At 37.7% G+C, this 12,475-nt stretch overlaps 1 protein-coding gene across 6 annotated transcripts in view; it reads right to left on the reverse strand.

Moving 5' to 3' along the window:
• The window catches only part of SLC6A11 (solute carrier family 6 member 11), a 94,962-nt gene that overhangs the window by 68,941 nt on the left and 13,546 nt on the right, over nt 1–12,475 (reverse strand). The window lies entirely within an intron of this gene.

Here is a 12,475-nt window from a genome sequence, read left to right on the forward strand (position 1 = left end):
AAAAAAAAAAGTTCTAACCTGTATTTTGACCTTGTAACATTTATTTTCATACATTTCCTTTTGTATTTGAAATTCTTATTTTAAAACACTTCTTTTCAAAACTGTCAAACATAACAACACCTTCGAGATGGATTTTATTTAGGAAATGCTAACATTAACATGTTAATATTTTTAAAACCAACCAACCAAACCTTTTTTTAAAAACCAGTCAGCAGAAATATGTATTTCATTTACTACTTGAAAATACCAAGTTTGAAATACTAGCCACTCTGTTCTAAAAACATAAGACCTCATTTATTTTAGGAACACGTCAGAGCTTACAGTCCAGGGCCAAAGTATTCACTAACTTAGTAAATAAAGAGAGTTAAGAGGTATTGGTTTTTTGGGGGTTTGACTTTTTAACAGGCATTTGTGGACAGTTGTTAGTATTCATATGGAAATCTTCACAACCAGGCTTCAGTGCTAGTTTCCAGAAATCTGGGCTAGCTTTTTATTAAAGAGAACAATTTTTTAATATAAGAACAATGCTCTTATCTGGGAGATGCATGGTCCTTTTATGTCCTTTTTTTTCTTTTACTTTAAATAAACACTCAGATCAAACAAAATTTAAATTATTTACCAGTCCCTAAAGAAAACATGGGTACTACTCTTGGTTGTATGAATGGAGAGGTTAAAAGCAGGAGTAAAAATGTATTCCTATGATGCTCAATGATTTCATGAATTCTCTTGAGATTTTTCAATTGCTCTCAAGCCTGAAAGAAACCCTGTAGATAATTAAAAGACTTTTTTTTTAATTTTCTTTTCTTTTTTTTTCAGGAATCACAGTTTTCCAGAAAAATAAAAGTATTATTTAACTGGTATGAGAGGTCATAAGTTGATACAGATTTAAATTCCACACATTCAGAGATTTGGAAATGGCTCGCCATTTTTAAATAGCTTAAAGCAAACAATTAGTCATTTGGTAATTATATGCACAGAATAATTCATTTCAGTCATTCATGCCTTTCATCAGCTTAGTAAAATCTCTACACAGACTGGCCACAGTTCACTCCACGTTTCCATAAAAATCTTTGCGCACCTGTATGCACACGTATACACATTCACCTCAACATTTCCAACATTCCACCTTACATATATTATCCTGAGCACAGTTTTGTCTGAAATCTTTATTGTCTATTATCTGTACAACCTCAGATACCCTAAACTTACACTACTCTCTCTCCAAGAGACACTAAGTGATAATAAATTAACTGAATTTCAGAAGTTAAAATCCCTGTATTAATTATCACTATATAATATATAATTAATATGCATATAGGTATACAGATAATAGAACAAATTCTGATATTAAGTAACAAAAAAGTCCAACCTACAATTACCAATATGAAACAATTCTTCCTTTTGCATTTGATCCAGTCATTGGCCAAAGCAACCAATTCAGGGAGTACAATCATGTAACTTCCTGCCTATTTTAGGCTGTGCTTAAAATAAATAAACGTTGGGGCTATATGGGAGGAATCTGATCTGGCCCTTTCTGCTTTCACCAGAGGATGAAGGCAAGTTACTTCAGCTGTCTCTAATGATGGAGTAGGAAGATGGAGAAAACAGCTGGTGATATGGTATGAAAATGAAAAGATCTGACATTCACAAAGCCTTTTAGATGGCCATACAGATGCTGCACAATCTCTTCAGTCTTTTCACACATTTCAAGAGCTGCAGCTGCTGGTCCTGCTGCAGCTCTGGGGTGCAGCCATTTATAGCGTATGTGCTAAAAACTTACACCTTAGCTAAAGCAGAACAAAATTTTATGGGTTAAAGAAAAATCACCAAAAAAAAAATAATCCCCAAAACAAACACAAACCCTAAAGCCTGAGGTTTATGTTCTTATTTTCCAAAGAATACAGAGGTAGGGAGGAAGGTTATACAAAGTTTTTGACACAGAATGTGCTATGTGCTTAAATATAAAATCATTGCCACCTCACGCACATTTTCTCTTCATCCAGTAACTAGCTTTATTCTACCATCATCTAGTTAGGGAAGTTAAGTGACCTAGCATGGAACATCCTCACGTAGCTAAGACCCACAAAGAACCTAATGAACTGTCATCAAAACGTTTGAAAATGAGGAAAGGGAGCTTTTAATGAAGGATATATTTTAATCAAGAAGGGGAAGCCCATGTTTTATATCTACACTCTATAACTGAAAATTACATCACTGAGACATAATTATTCAGAAAAGCTGATTAAATAGTTAAAATACAAATTCTTCTAAGCAATTTACCAGATGGTATCATGTGGAATTTGACTTTGGATTACATCTACCCTCTTTACAAGTTCTCACTCAAAAATCAAAAGAAATCCTTGAAATCTTAAGTAATCTTGAGTATCAGGCTGTTGCTTGCAAGAGAACCAAGACAGAGAGGGTCTAGGCAATAAAAGGCCAACAAGCATGTGCTGACAACAGGCTATGGATAACCATGCTGAAAGACACGTTACAAGTGAATAGTCCAACACAAAAATGTGATGACAAAGCAAAGAACAGCTACTAGCAAAGAGACCTATTTTGATTGCAGGTACTAAAAGGTGTCTTTTTAACAAAAAGCATTTTATAAATGGGCTAAAAAGCCTCCAACTATAAATTACTGTCATGGAAAAGAACTAGATAATAAATATCTTAATGTTCCTTATTTGGGCACGAGTGTAGAGCCTACCAGAGCAACAACCTTAACCCACCAGTAAGACTTCTGCTCTACCAGGATTAAAGAGGAACAGCTTTGACAAATGCAGCTGCTAATATCAAGAAAACATTATTGTAAACACTGACTTTCTGCAACCCTACGAAGAGAAAGCAAGTTATCAGCCTGTTGGCACCCAGCATGATGTACAGTCTGTGTGCCAGCAATATGGAAACCACACAGTTTTGTTGTGAGATTACACATATCCAGCCTTTCTGCAATTACACAAGTGTACATTACCTATAATTTCTGGGTTATTCCTGCAATGGACTTTTAATATTCTGAGAACTGAGTATTGGTATACTGACTCACAGACACAGGTTGGAAAGAGGTTCAGATCAATTTGAATTTTACAGTCTGATGAAGTGAAACGCCCAAGACCAGCAGGGGCAGCCTAAAGAATTGTAGTTGTTGTTTTGCTTAGAAAGGTTCTAATTTTTAGGTTCAAGTGGCATACTATATTTGTATTTTTTAAAGAGAAAAAGGAAAACTAAACCAAGAGAATACACAATTAAAAAAGAAACAAAATGTTTGTGTTTGGGCCACAGTAATTTTGAAACGGAAACCTTTTTCATTTAGTTTGATTTTCACTGTAAAATAATTCATAAGTTTCCTTATGTCTCAATGGTTTTTCATGGCTATTTGGGTGATACTTACGTATATGGGCACCTAAACATAAGTAGAACTTATTTTCCAAAATGAGGAGGTGTGACCACATGTAAGATGGCTGCAGGAATGCAAATCAATGCTATAGAGAAGTCTGTAAGCTTATTCAGGTACTGGATGCTGCAGAGCCATGCTAGCACAGCACTCTGCCTGCACCAAGTATTGTTACAAGTAGTTATTTTCCTGTACCACATACACCATGGATAGAGGAGTGCTTCTTTGGAACAGGAGCTAGGCAGTTTAGGCAAGCTGGAACTTCTGGACTGTCATATCATGTAGGTATGAACTTCATGGCAAAACCTGCTACAGGACAAGCCCCCAGCAACACAAATGTCTTCTGGAAGACTGGCAAATTTATTTAAGAGAAGCTGGCAACTTCCTCACTTCAAGACTGTTGCACGTCTATATGGATGATGAACTGCATCCCAGCAGTCACTAATTCCCATGAATGGCACCTGCCCAGTCTCACGGTACCTTTCAATACTCATGTCCTACTACAATAATCCCTCAGCTTCCAGACCCACAAATGGGCCAAGTGAAATACCAATCTTTATTCAGCTCTCTTGTAGCATGGTTGCAGAACTGTGTGCTGTGAGAAGAACACATGGAAAGCTCTCAGGAATTATTCCACAGTGCAAAAGAGTGAGCATGATGGAGGTACATCATGACTGATACAGTGGCACACTCAAGGCTCAAACAGAGCTTGCAGAATTACCCTAGGCTAGCACCATAATCCACACTCAGCTCTCCAAGTAATCAATTTCAGCAGCCAGTCACTTGAATTACTACAGTGCTCTTTGCTAACTGCCTAACAACTTCTTAATAAATAAATGTTATGACTTTCTGTCTCATAAATAGAACATTTCACATACCAAAATACAACTTTTTCTTCAGAACACAATTCTCAGTGAAGATTCGAGATGAGGATTTTTAAAAGTAACCAGTTCTGGGAGCTGTTTGTAGAAAGTTAATGCTCAGCCTTTTCTGAATGCTCTGTGAGAAGCTTCTGATAGCAGACACACCTACCTTGCCCATGCAGAAATCTCAGCCTGCTTCTTCTTTTGAGTGTCATGAGAAGTAAATGGTAAATTAATGGCCTCAGCACAATTAGCCCTACTGCTCTCATTTAAAAGACACGTGGTGCCAATCAACTTGAACTGTTAGCACCTTAATCAGTATTTAAATGTTTCATGTTTCCCTTAGAAAGTAAGCAGCAACAAGTCCAGAATATACAATTAAACCATAACATATGATGTATGGAAATAATAGATCCAAGGAAGAGAAAGTCTTGCTCAGAGGCCAGTAGTCATCTCCTCAGCATGCACAACACAGCTCTCCCTAATGTCCAGGCAATAGCTCTCCTGCTGAAACCATCTGAAACAGCAGCAGCAGTTACAGGTTTTGAAAGGAGGAGACACCCAGAACATTAAATACTTCTCAAGAAGCCTCAGTTCAGACATATCTGCTTTTATTATTTTATTATTCAACTTCAATAAAACAAAAAGGGGAGGATTTTAAAAATACGTGATTATCCCCTGCATCCAAGAAGTGTGGTTGATGCTCTTAGGGGTCAGAAGACAACAGAGTTGATCACAGCTTCTTTCTCCTCAGCAGTTAAGTTTCTATCTAAAAGCCGCCGTGACCTTATATAAATTGCACTGACAACAAAAAAGAGATGTCTTCCTCTTTTCTTACCACTGCAAGTCCCTGACAATGCCCTGTTCTCCTTATCTCTTAATGCAAGGAAGGACAGAGAAAGAACAAGAGCAAAAAAGCAGTAGAATCAGCATTGAAAGTGACACTGTCTGTTTTGAAATGACAAGCATTTGAAAAAGAAGTTCTATAGTGAGATGCTCAGAAGTAGCCAGATCTGTGAAGGTTGTTTGCACCAATGTTTCATCACATGTGATTGCCCATGTTAAAGCAGAACAAAAGGGAGTAATTAATGCACGGGACATAATTTATGCAGATTGCAATGGGAAGAGGTTGCAAACACTTCATGGTCATTGTAGGTGAAATTATTCTGGAAAAGAGGGCACTGCTGTCACCTGAAGCATCCCCTGGTATAAACTACGTGGTCTTGTAAAACACGGCAGTGGGATCTCAACACAATCTACAAATCAGGGGATACTAAAAATAAAAATGAAAACCAGTAATTTTCTGAGCACAGAGTGCCCCGGTTAGATAACTACGGAAGTCCAACAATCTCTGGGAAGGAACTGGAGGTAACTGACAAGCCTGTTTTATATTAACTGAATTATGAAGAATCAGCAACCTAACTTAAAGGAGGAGTTCAAGACATTTCTTTGTGATAAAACTTCTCACTTGTCCACTATAGATATTTGAAGAGGTATGAGAATGTCAGTAGCCATATGACTTAGCAAAGGTGTAACTACATGCCAGGTATACTATAAATAAGAATCTATTTCATAAGTATTTCAATGGAATGTCTTGAAACCTTATAACTAGAATTCAGTACCCCCACTGGCCTAAGGCCTGAACAGACGTACCTTCCTTCCAAAAAACTACTGCGAATCATCTACCTTGCAGGTCAGTCAGAAGAGATACTGGGTTCAATGAAGTTATCAAATATTTTCTTAACAAATGAAAACTTTCATATATCATCATACATTTAAAGAATTTTTTAAAAGTAACAACAATCCTGACAGACAAAAAAGCCTAGAAGCTAGAGAACCACTGTAGCTGCCAGTACAACAAACTGGAGGTAGCCATAGGTAACCTTTTTAAGCACAACAGAAGATAAGAGCACTGCTTATTACAAGCTGCTTCAAGCAGAGTAACTTTGAATATACCAAGTTTGCTGCCAATAACATAAGATTATAAAACATTTGCTATAAAAAAGATTTGTCTTCCACAGAGACCCAAAGATACAAATTGTTAGCTATTTTTGGACCTTATTGAAAATAGAAATTGATGAGAGTTTGAAAAGATGTATTGTAGGTATTGAATTTGGGTTTTGTTGTTGTTGTTTGGGTTTTTTGTTTTGTTGTTTAAAAATACGCAGCAGTTCAGTTTACTGAACCAGCCAATGGCCTGGGAAAGCAGCCAGGGCACTGGTGGCATTTGAGCATCTTGAATGGAATATTGAGGGAAAGAAGCTCCTTTGGTATTAGGGTTAATTTGAAATGCAAAGTTGACTCTAAACAGAGTAAGGTTTTTTAATTCAGTAGTAGCAAGCTGTTAATTCTACACAGAGTATTTTGCTCATAAATTGAAAACTTAATTTAAACCAGAATAGATTTGTAACGTGTCACACCCAAAGACACATGATGTTTGAAGGTTTCCCTGCCTCTAGTCACACATATATAGCTTGACCAAATGCTATTGAAGAATGAATTTTTTTTACTTATTTTCCCATACCTAAGCCAAAAAAATTATAAAAGTAACAAGAATCTAATGAATAAACTGAAACAGATTGCCCCAGGAAGTTGTGGAAGCCCCAACCCTGGAAGTGTTCAAGGGCACATTAGCAACCTGATCTAGTGGGAGGTGTCCCTGTCCATGCAGGGGGTTGGATCTAGATGATATATAAGGTCCCTTCCAACCCAAACCATTCTATGATTCTATGAAAGAGAAGTTTAAGTGGAACAACAGGACAGATATCTGAAGGGTGACATTCTTCATGTTTTCCATTACCTGTCAGATATGTCCATGTTTGGTCACAAGAGTATTTACAGGTAGACTGAACTAAATCATTACGTTGTTACTGCAGTATGGATTTGTTCTGGTTACAGCTTATAGTACTACACATTGTAAGCTTACAGGTTATATTGAATAAAAGTGTGGATAAAAACAAATCAACATGGACAGCTGGGAAGGAGACAACAGAGCCATAAAAAATTTCAGCACACTCTAAGTTCACATAAAATAATATTCCTAGCAAGAAACTAGACAGAATACTATGACCTTTTGCTACCTACATTCCAGGAACGTACTGTTGCTAATGGTTACCTCTGTTCTGTTAATTAACATCATTGCACACATACGACGCAGCAAAATTCAGAAAGATAAAATCCCATGAAGAAGTTATTTCAGAAAGAATTATGTACTTGCTGAAAATGCTTTTACTTTTTTAAAGAAAGTACTAAACCGCCTTTCAATTTAGTAGTTCAGTACATCTGAGAGGATGAAGGGCCTCTCCATTGCTGGAATTACTATAGAGGAGCATATCAGGAGAAAAAGCTACTTCTGACTACTCATTGCTTAATAGTAACCTTTCCATCTAAATTTGAAAACTGACACTTGGAAAGCTTATGACACTACATTATTGGTGGGGAGAACACTGCATTTTCCTGGGAAAGAGGGTCCTTACTGAAGTGTTCCAATGTGTGGAGCTGTACCAAGCTCTTGAATAGAAAGGGGATTAACTGATGCCAACACATTGTTGAAAGGAATGTACTGGGAGCACTTACTGCATTATTTCATGATTTGAAATGCTGAAGAACAGATTCAGGCTATCTGAGGAAGGTCCCTTCATGTTCCCTCTCTGATTTGGAACAGTTTCCAAGACACTTTTCTTTAAAAAAAACAAAACAAAAAACAGCAACAAAACAAACCAAAACAAAGTGAAACAAAACAAAACCAACCAACCAACAACAACCACTCGAACAGAAGAGGCAGCCTCTTGAGGTCATTTCTCCATCTGCATCTGTTCAGAAAGGAACATAGGTGGCAATGTTCCCTTTTACTCTGGGCCAGACTCTGACCTCAGAGTATTCTCTGGGGATGGAAAGGGAATGAAAACTAAGCAGCAGTGGTGCTATTGTCCAGTAACCTTTCATAATAAATGTTCTGGTATGCTCCTTCCATGCCTGCAGATTTTTCAGACCCGGTCCATGTTTACCTTGTGAACCTTGTTTCTGAGCTCCTTGTACAAAAAAACACAACATATTGGAGTACCAGTGCTGGTTTCCCATCGGTTCAGTAGAAAAGTACCAGTATCTTTCAGACATCTTCTGTTCCTGTGTTAAAATGAGTAAGTTCCTATCCAAATATATGTTTTTTGGACTCTCATATTTCTTTCTCTCATTGCAGTTAATATTCTTATTCTGAAAATGTATTGGTTTGAGTATTTCATACCCAAATACATTGAAGTATCATGTGCAAGTATACAGTCTCTTACATGCAGAAATTTGACCCGATATTATGTGAATTCTGAAAATGGTGGGATTCAGATTCCATTCACCAGAATCCTCTGTAGATGCCTGAACTGGTAGGCCCAAGAGCTACCAGCATCTAAGGTTCTGGTAAATATCTGCATGAAGACTGTGGACTGCTGCAGTATCAGATGTTTATTCAACTAGTCAGCAGTCATAAAATCAGCCTCCATTATGATTGCAGTGCCTCCAGACAGACTGGAAGGCTGAGATGTTTACCATGGACACAAAAAAAAGTTACAAGGTACATTCTTTTTGTCTCACAGATCAGAAATCACTCCTTATCTAATGTGTCTGTGACATGTTATTTGAGAGTGTGGCCAACCACAGAACTATAGGAATGCCTTCAAAACACTGTTTTGAGTTGTTTCCCCACCAGCAGCATTTGTTCTCTCCTGTCTGAATCACTGCAGCTTTCACACTACCTGACAGAAAAGCTTACAAACCAAATGCTAAGGCTCACTTGACCCCACAGCCTTGCTAGGCAGCTGTACTTGGAGCTCTTGCTCTAGTCAGGGCTTCTTTACCTCTTGTGACTGCAAGCAGCTTTAAAGGTTCTCTCTGGAAGTCAAACTGCTCTTTTCCTTCTATGAAAACACTAAGCTCTGCTGAACAGCACAGAAGCTTTCCTGTACTGAACAATCTTGCAGGGTGTTGTGGCATTTCCCTGTGGCTGTTTAATTTGCGCTAATTGCTGTCTAGTTTGGAAGAGAGGCAGATCCATGCATCTGGACTGCATAGCTCAAAGGTGGAAAAGGGACTCCAGGAAACCAAAAGGCTAGTTACTCTGTAAAATTCTCAGTATTTGATACTAAATATATTATTACATATGGGAGAAGGTAAGAAGACATATTATCTTTCAATAAAATGAACCTAAAAAGGGCGGTCTTGTCAGTTCCCTAGTCAATTTAGATACAGGCTTGTTTAATTGCATGGAACTATTTGCTTTACACAGTACTCACGCTGAGATAGCCAAGAAGATGATAAATGGGACTGTTTAAAATTGTTTTTGGAGTTACTTGGACATCTCTAAAATCCCTTACATCAAGGTCTTTTAAGATTCTCAGTTTCAAGACAGTGAGCAAATCCAATGGACACCTTCTTGGACCACTGAAAATGATAGTCTATTAATTACAAAGCCACAGGCATAAAGGATTTCAAAGGTATTGGAAAATGTCTTGGAAGAGGTACATGCTGTTTCTTTGCAGATCTAAAATACTTATTGGGGTGGGCAACCTTGGAAAACATGAATGTAACTTTTCAACTTGTCCTGTACAAGACACCTTTCCTCTTTAGGGGGGCTACTGAAGTGAACTTGCTGGTTTCAGGCAGCAGCTGCCACCAGCTGTATCTTGCTTTTAGTTTTTCAGAAGATTTAAAAGTTTGCTTAGATACAATGTAGGAGGCTATACATAATAACTCTTAAAGGAGAAGATAAGATCACTTTCGGATTTGCACAAAGACATCATGGCAAGGAGGCCTTTCAAGTATAGATCTTCTCTTATATAAGTAATGGCAGGTAATAATAATAAAAAAAAACCCCAAAACCAAAACCCATGATAAACCAATTAAAAACCTAGCAAAGCCAGAACAAACATGCCTGGCTATTTTGGCATGTTCTGCAATTGACTGATTTGGCCAACCTTGTTTTGCTATTTTAGACCTTACACAGTTATTACTTATTAAAACTTTTGTGCAATCAAACTGTGCTTCTCTCAAATGGTCTCTCACTACAACATCAGAAAGATTCTAGGTAGGTATACACATCTTTAAACACATACTCCTACATTAACAGCAATAATATGTCCTTAAAGTTACTGTTTAAAATAAATAAATAAAATTAGCAAAACTGGATACCTGAGCCAGCAGCTTCTATCGGTCACAGTTTTAAAGATCCCTGTACATGTTTTCCAACTATTAGTAGGTAAGAACATTACTGCTAGAACTTCTACAGTTATGCAATTCAGGAATATTTTAAATAGCTCATGTATGATCTTCACTACAAAACCGTAATTTCTGTTTTTGCACCACAAGCAGGCAAAAAGCCTTCCCATATTTTGTCATAGCAACCAAACAAATGCTACAAATTCCCGTAAGACATTCTAAGTAGTAAACAGCAAACTCAATGTTTTATGAATTATATCTGAACTGTAACTGAAATAATGGTATCATTCTAAATAACTAGGAAAAAGACAATTTGCTCATGGCATGTTTACAATCAAAGAAAAGTTTATTATTACCTTAAGAACCTACAGCTATTGAAGAGGAACTTGTAACATTTTAAAGATACCTTTCCAAAACGTAAAAGTGCTCTCCTAACACCAGATTTTTATTAGGAGTAAAATTTTTCATTCTAAAATCTGGCTTTCAGAAAAAAATACTTTTATTCAGTCTCCCACTGATTAAACAAAGGGTTTTTTGCAATGATTAGCTTTAAAAATATTAATGGCAATTTTTGGCTGCATCCAAAACCCAAACAGTATTTATTGCAATAACCTGACAGCCTTATCAATGAAGAAAAAAGAAGAAAAACACACACTGTCGACAGACTTCATCAGGATACAGATAAAAATCTTCCTGGATGCCTCCATCAAAATGTTCTTACACCGCATATTTGTTAACTTTGCACAATTTGCACAACATCAGGAAGAAAAAAGCACCTGGAGGACTGGGAGCTTTGGAGACTTGAAGATGAATTGGCTTGAGACTATTTGAACACGGAGGGCAGGCTGTCACACCAGCAGGCAGTAGGGAGAGAAAGGGAAGTGAGGAGGGGGATGAGGAACAGTCTGATTTCTGGCCAACGTCACTCGAGGGAGCATATGAAAAATGTTAAGGGATTTGAGAGGACATCACTGAGCAGCCATCATAAAACCAGAAGCAAGCTTGGGGAGTGAACAACTGGTTAGATAAAATGACTAGGACCAGGTGGCTAGAGGTGGGAAGCAGTAGTAACACGCATGATATGAAGACAAGTCACAGGACAATTTGAACTGCTCGAGAAAAGAGACCAGGATGAATAACAATACAAAGAAGAGACAGTAGTGGGAAGCTTATGTGGAAATGGCAGGATTGGATGTAATCCTAGGGAAAGATACTAAACTGGGGAGTTGTGGTGGGGATACTAGGCAGGCACTAAGCTATGGACAAGGGAGGAAGAAATTAATGGAGGAGTAAAGAACTGAAATACCCCATCAACATCCCAGAAGCATGCTAACACTTAGGTTCCCTCCAGACCTATCTTCCAAAGCATTCAGGACTAATATTAGAAACATAGGCAATGAAGAGCTGATCTGCATAAACAGAGAGAAGAGGCTAGGCCAGGGAGTGAACAGCCAAAACACTCACTCATCAGGCTGGAAACCTACATTCATAGTCCTCCTCTACCCTAAAGCCTGTGGAGTTTTCTACCAAGAGAACTCTCCAGCTGTCAAGCTTCCTGCTGTTGTGCAGTAACTGGATTCATAAAAGCTTGCACTTTCTTGTTAGTACTGTGTATAGACAATTAAATATTTACTGGCATAAAGCCTGGAAGTGGATCGTTAACTAGCAGCCTATGAAGTATCAGAATAGCCTATTCAAACCCTTTTGTCCCCAAGTATCCTTTTCAATCCAAGCCATCTAAAGTACTGAGGCAATGTGAGAATGATCCTGTAAACTTCTGACCAAGGCACCCACATGAGAAGCAATGTCAGGATGCCAGTCTATATTGCATGATTAGTTAATTTTTATACAAAGTAGAGCAAGTCCAAAAGAAGGTGGTGAAATTCCCACCCCATGTGGATCACACTCCAGAAAGTGGAGTATATGTATTCAATTTCTTGCAAGCCAAATCCAATGAAGAGACACTTCTAATTACTTGTTTCAAGCAAGTGGTACGGTCTCTTCAGTTAAGTAA

Source organism: Apus apus, chromosome 9 (assembly GCF_020740795.1).
Source record: "Apus apus isolate bApuApu2 chromosome 9, bApuApu2.pri.cur, whole genome shotgun sequence".
NCBI lineage: Eukaryota > Metazoa > Chordata > Aves > Apodiformes > Apodidae > Apus > Apus apus.